At 37.5% G+C, this 7,500-nt stretch overlaps 1 protein-coding gene across 1 annotated transcript in view; it reads left to right on the forward strand.

Moving 5' to 3' along the window:
* LOC143024351 (uncharacterized) overlaps positions 1-7,500 on the forward strand; it is a 494,038-nt gene that overhangs the window by 264,223 nt on the left and 222,315 nt on the right. The gene's annotated exons all lie outside the window — the stretch shown is intronic.

Here is a 7,500-nt window from a genome sequence, read left to right on the forward strand (position 1 = left end):
AGTTAAAAAATCATGGATATTTTTATCTTCTGGCCAAAGACATAAAATGTCATCAATATACCTAAGCCAAGGGATGTTACGGGGGAAGATTTTGTGTAATATTTTAGTTTCGAAAAATTCCATGTATAAATTACTTAAAACTGGGGATAAAGGGTTTCCCATACTCATGCCGAATTTTTGGGAATAGAAATTACCATTAAACTGAAATTTACAATCTTTAACACATAACTTAATTAGTTCAATCAATGTAGAAGATGGCAATGGAAGAACATGTTTATTAAGTTCATCTTGAAGGTAAAATAATAAATAATTTATGGGAACTTTTGTGAATAAACTGACTATATCAAAACTAACCAATGTAAACTTATAATTTGGTTTAATATTATGGAGTTTGTCTATTAAATCAGAAGTGTTTGTAACATGAGAAGAAGAGATTGTGCCTACTAAAGGGCTAAGTATAGTAACTAGCCATTTGGAAAGCTTGTAAGAAGCAGAACCAATTGACGAAACAATAGGTCTAGCGGGGTTGTTACATTTATGAGTCTTAATGAGACCATACAAGTATTTGTGTTAGCACATAATTCCGTTAATTTAATGATTTTGCTGACAGAGATTGGTAGTTGGTCCCGATAATTTTGTAATTTTGTTTCCAAGAAAGCTAAAACCTCAGCTACGTTGATGCAGGTGAACAAAGAAACTACATCAAGACTTAGTAATTTTCTCTGCCCAGATAAATGATGATTCTTGATCTTACTTATGAAATCTTCTGAATGTTTTATATGCGAGTCGGAAAAGCACCCTACAAATTGTGATAAAATGTTCGTGAGCCATTTTGATGTCTTACTCGTACAAGAATTTCTATTTGAAATGATGGGTCTTAGGGGAACACTTTCTTTATGAATTTTTGGGAGTCCATAGAAATTAGGTAGTTGTGGGTTTATGACTAATAAATTATTATTAAAAAACTCTTTTCCCACGATATTGCGTGCTCTTCTATTGAAGAAAGTATATATATATATATATATATATATATATATATATATATACATATAATATATATGTATATACATACATGTATATATATATATATATATAGATACATGTATATATATACATATATATTATATGTATACACACACACACACACATATATGTATATATATATTGTAACGTAATATTAGATATTACGTCATATGTGTAATTATGTTATAGAATTGTGTTCCTTTGTATTACATAACTATGTTCATATTTCTTGTCTATGTATGTATTGTAACAATGTTAAGCAGTAACGCCCGTCCACTATATGTAATCTTGCCTACGTGCGGAGAGAGGTGCGCACTCTTGTAGAACAAACAGACAAGCGAAATCCTGAATAGTTCGGAGCGCACAGATTTGACAGTTACTAAATAAATAGATTGTTCAAGCGAGTCGAGGGTCCTAAAACTACCCATGTTGACGTGTTAACTTACCCTCCTCCTCACCCGCACCCTTAACCGGAAGTATCCCGCTTCCGGTCCAATGGTATATAAGCGGTGGTAATCGCTGACTCGTCGTCATTTTTCGCTCTATTGATCTCTTGATAAAAATACAAGTTTGGACTCATGAGACGATTGGTGTGAAGTGATCACCCTTTTTGCCTACATTACGTGTCTGATATACATTGCATTACTTTACTTATATTTGTACTTATTACTTATTTTGATGCATGTTCCTGATCTCTTTGTACTTAGATAGTACCATATTGTATACTTATCTTGTGTTTCTTATTTGAACGATAATTTCCATATTCTTATAATCATGTAACGGTCCCATTGACCCTACTGCCCATTCTCTTTTGTGTTGATTGCCTGTAAATATTTTCCATTAATAATTTCGTTTACTAGTTTTATCGCTAGTTTAATATTCCTTTCCTGGAATCTTCTTTGTTACCTTTACTTCTAGTCTTACGAATTATCTAGGCCCTGACCAGATAGTTCAGTCCTACAGTGGCTTCTAGAAGTGAGCTGGTTCTTAAGCACTTAGACGTTATACGTAACGTCTCTTCACATACCAGCCGCCCGTAACAAAGTGGCGACCCTTGCCAAGGATATTGGATCAGGTATTTAACACATTCTTATAGAGATGGATGATATAGTTCAAGAATTCGTTCAAAATCCCAAGGTAAGTTTCTTAAAGAAACAAACTAAAGACACTTTGATAGAAATAGGCAAGCACTTTGGAGTAGACATTGATACAAGTTTGCGAAAGAAAAAAATACTTCAGGAACTCGTTGAAAATCTGATCGAAGATGAGATCTTATCTCCAGAAGAGATTACAGCTATACAAATTCCTTCAAATAGGTTAGAAATAGAGGCACGACTAACCGAACTTAAGATTAAGGAGATTGAATTAAAGGTCAGGAGAGTAGAAATTGAGGAGGAAGCTAAACTGAAACAAATGCAAATTGAGGCAGAATTTAGAGCTAGAGAAGAGGAAGCTAAAGCGAAACAAGTAGCTAAAGAGGAGGAAACTAAACTGAAACAAATGCAAATTGAGGCAGAAGGCTAGAGAAGAGGAAGCTAAAGTGAAACAAATAGAAAGAGAGAACGAAACTAAAGTCAAATTGGCAGAGTTAGAATTAAAGAAGGCAGAAGTAGAAGCTAGGATTGTTGATAGACAACCCGTAGTTCAGGAAGGTCATATAGATATTTCCAAGTATGTAAAACTTCTACCCCAATTTTCAGAAGGAGAGCCAGAAATTTTCTTTCTTCAGTGGGAAAAATTGGCGCAACAGTTACAAATCCCTAAAGAAAATTGGCCATTAATCATTCAAACACAATTTAAGGGTAAGGCTCAGCAAATTTATACTTCTCTTTCAGAAGCAGAAAGCGAGTATGATAATATGAAAGCTTGTATTTTAAAAGCTTATGAACTAATACCAGAGGCCTATAGACAGAAATTCCGTAATTATAGGAAGACACCTCAGTTAACATACGTAGAATATGCGGCTCAACAAGAGAGGTTATTCAATAGGTGGTGTTTGGCTAGTGAAACGGACACCTTAGATAGACTTAAACAGTTGATTTTGTTGGAGCAGTTTAAGAATACCTTAGAGACAGATCTTAGGATTTTTATAGATGATCATGTTCCCGAAACTTTAACTAAAGCTGCTGTATTGGCTGATGAGTTCACACTAAATTATAAACCTAAGTCAAGACAAATGGAATCCCAAAAGTCAAAGTCATATATTCCAGATTCAACAAAATACTCTGATCCTTGGTCCCCAAAGAAACACTTTGAAAATCAGTCTAGCCCATCACATTTCAGTTACAGGTCTGATTTCAATCAATATCCTCCAAACCAACCTTGGCAAAGAATGGAAAGGTTTAAGACTAATCCCCCTGTAACTTGTTCATATTGTAAACAGGTTGGCCATCACATTTCTAATTGCAGAAAGAGACTGACACCCTCATTCTCCAATAAGACACCAACTCTTGTAAAAAATATAAAATCAGATGATTCAAAATCCTCTATTCAGGATAAACTACCAAAGAAGCCGGTATTGTCAAGTAATGTAGAACCCCCCTCATCAGATCATGATCCTTGTTTCAAACCATTTGTATCTTCAGGAACTATATCTCATAGTAGTAGTTCACAACAATATCCTATTTCCATACTCCGAGACACAGGAGCAAAGCAAAGTCTGATTTTAAATTCTGTCTTGCAGAATCTGGGTGAGTCATATACAGGTTATGATATATTGATAGAAGGAGTTGGAGGAATTGTAAAATGTCCATTACATAATGTTTTCTTGCGGTCTGATTTAACAACCGGAATGGTTAAAGTAGCAGGAGTAGACTCTCTTCCCATAGTAGGAATATCCTTATTGTTGGCCAATGACATCGGTGGAAGCAAAGTCATTTCTACCTTAATAACAAATAACCCTAAGACCTCAGCAGAACCTTCAGATAACTTACAGTTGTTTCCCGCTTGTGCTGTAACCAGATCTCAGTACAAGAAATCTGAAGAGGAGACCTATAATTTAGAATCCCTATTCTCCCAAACTGACCCATCTTCTTCTTCACCAGTTTCTCTATCTAGAGCAGAATTAATCAAAGAACAGAAGTCAGATCCTTCTCTTAAAAATTTGTACGAGATTGTTTCTTCTCCAGAAGAAGTTGAAAATATGTCACGAGGTTTCTATATAGAAAACGGAGTCCTAATGCGAAAATGGAGAGCATCCACCGCAACCGCTGACCAGCCATGGCAAGTAAGGAATCAAATAGTCCTCCCTCTTGGTTTCAGGAATAATGTTCTAAGATTGGCTCATGATACTCCCTTAGCAGGTCACTTAGGGGTAAGAAAGACCTTGTTCAACATAACCCAACATTTCCATTGGCCCACGGTTGTCAAAGATGTTGCCCAATATTGTAAAACATGTCATACATGTCAACTTGTAGGTAAGCCCAACCAGAAAATTGTAGAAGCTCCACTCCATCCCATTCCTGTAATGGAAGAGCCATTTAAAAAAGTTCTTATTGACTGTGTAGGACCTTTACCTCCTTCAAGTAAAGGAAATCAGTACATTCTCACAATCATGTGTATGAGCACTCGTTTTCCAGAAGCCATTCCTTTGAAAAATATTAAAGCTCAAAACATAATCAGAGAAATGTTGAAATATTTCACTATGGTAGGATTTCCTAAGAACATTCAAAGTGATCAAGGAAGTAATTTTCTTTCCAACAAGTTTAGAGAAACTCTTGTAACACTAGGTATAAATCATGTAACTTCCTCCGCCTATCATCCTCAATCACAAGGTGCTCTAGAGCGCTTTCACCAAACGCTCAAGACAATGTTAAGAATCTTCTGTGCTGAGAACACTCGAAATTGGGAAGACGGACTCCCCTTTTTGTTGTTCGCCACCCGAACAACAATTCAAGAAAGCCTTGGATTCAGCCCGTCAGAATTAGTCTTCGGTCATGAAGTCCGTGGCCCCCTAAAGATACTTCATGAACAATGGATGAAAGAAGAACCACCAGTTCCTTCTTTGAAATACGTGTCCCAGGTCACCGAGAAGTTGTTAGAAGCTTGGAAGTTGGCAAGAGAGAACTTGACGAATGCTCAACGAGTAATGAAAGGTCGGTATGATAAAAATTCTAAACTTAGAACTTTCTCTCCAGGAGATCAAGTGTTACTTTATCTTCCCATACCAGGAGATCCATTGCAGGCTAAATACAAAGGACCCTATGAAGTCTTGTCCAGAGCCAGTGATCTCGACTACATAATCAAAACTCCAGACAGAAGAAAGAGTTCCCGTCTCTGTCACATAAATACCTTAAAACCTTATCATTCCAGAGATCCAATTCCAGCTTGCAGCTCTACCACAATAAAATCGGAAGAGCCTCCTGATAACCTGCCTAATCCTCCTGAGATTCCCTTGGAAAACTCCCAGATACTACAAAATCTTCACTTATCTGAGAAACAAGATGTAGCAGAACCATTGACTGACCTGTTGAGAAAAGACCACGACTTCGTGTGGACTCCTACCTGTGAGACGGCCTTCAAAAACCTGAAGTCCCTTCTCACTAACGCACCAGTTCTAAGGGCACCCGACTTCCAACGACCCTTTCTTCTGCAAGTCGACGCCAACGACACCTGTATCGGTGCCGCCCTCTTGCAAGAACACAACGAAGTTCTTCACACTATCGCCTACTACAGCAAGAAGCTGTCCCCTGCGCAAAAGAACTACTCCATACTTTCTAGAACATAGCTTTTCAACAGAAAGTGAAAAGCTTTCCCAAACGGTGGAGGTGTAACGTAATATTAGATATTACGTCATATGTGCAATTATGTTATAGAATTGTGTTCCTTTGTATTACATAACTATGTTCATATTTCTTGTCTATGTATGTATTAACATAAGAACATAAGAACATAAGAAATAAAGGAGACTGCAAAAGACCATAAGGCCTACACTAGGCAGCTCCGTATCCATCACCACCTGTCATCCCCATCCATAAAGTTGTCTAATCGTTTTTTAAAACAACTGATAGTTTCAGCGCTTACTACATGGTTACTAAGTTTATTCCATTCATCGACCACCCTATTAGTAAACCAATTCTTGCCTATTTCCTTCTTAAATCTAAATTTGTCCAGTTTGTACCCATTACTGCGAGTCCTGCCCTGTTGTTTTATTATGATGACCTTGTTTGCATCACCCTTGTTATAGCCTTTGATCCACTTGAACACTTCTATTAGATCACCCCGCACTCTGCGTCTTTCCAGAGAGTGTAAGTTTAGGTGCCTAAGCCTCTCTTCGTAAGGCAAATTTCCGAGTCCTTGTATCATTTTGGTCATTCTTCTCTGTACTGATTCTAATGAATTTACGTCCATTCTGTAGGACGGAGACCAAAACTGTACCGCATAGTCAAGGATGGGTCTAACTATCGCTAGGTAGAGTTTAATAATTACCTCTGCACTTCTATTCGTTACCGTCCTAGCAATGAAGCCTAATGCGCTGTTAGCTTTATTTCTGGCGCTAATACACTGCTTCCTGGTTTTAAGGTCCGGACTCACCAGAACTCCCAAGTCCCTCTCGCACTCAGATTTTTCTAAAAACGTGTTATCTAAGTTGTATCTATTTTCGGGGTTGTGTAGCCCTACGTTTAACACGCTACACTTAGAGATATTGAAGTTCATTTGCCACTTCACCGACCATGTTAACAGCTTATTAAGGTCATCCTGCAGAATCTGGGCGTCGTCTCCTGACCTAATTAGGCGTCCTATTTTAGTGTCGTCCGCAAACTTACTAACATCACTATTTAACCCTTCGTCTAAGTCGTTTATATACATAATGAACAACAAGGGACCCAAAACCGAGCCCTGGGGAACCCCGCTAGTAACATTGCCCCACCTAGATTTTATTCCATTTATGGTGACCCGTTGCTTTCTGTTACTAATCCAAGCTCTAATCCATTCTAACACTTTTCCTCCTATGCCATGGGCTTTGATTTTATTTAGTAGTCTCTGGTGTGGCACTTTGTCGAACGCTTTGCTAAAGTCAAGGTAAATAACATCGTAATTTTCATTGTTGTCTGCCGCCTTATATACCTTAGTGTAAAAGGATAGAAGATTAGTCACACATGACTTACCCTTGGAGAAACCATGCTGTGAAACACGAATTAAATTATGCCCTTCAATGTGTTCTCTGAGTCTATTTACTATTATTGATTCAAGCATTTTTCCTATAACCGATGTCAAACTGATTGGCCTGTAGTTGCATATAGACGATCTATCTCCCTTCTTAAAAACAGGAACAACGTTTGCCTGCCTCCAAGCAGTTGGAACAGAACCAGTGTCTACCGATTTATTGAATATTTCAGTTAACTGGTCGCAGATTTCAAATTTACACTCTTTAAGCATTCTTGGAAAAATTTCGTCTGGACCCGGAGATTTTGCAGCTTTAAGTCTGTCAATCTGCTTGACTACTTCCTCTTTACTAATGCTGATATTAGTTAGACT

This window comes from Oratosquilla oratoria, chromosome 4 (genome assembly GCF_046742065.1).
Source record: "Oratosquilla oratoria isolate Oo_2021 chromosome 4, ASM4674206v1, whole genome shotgun sequence".
Classification (NCBI taxonomy): domain Eukaryota; kingdom Metazoa; phylum Arthropoda; class Malacostraca; order Stomatopoda; family Squillidae; genus Oratosquilla; species Oratosquilla oratoria.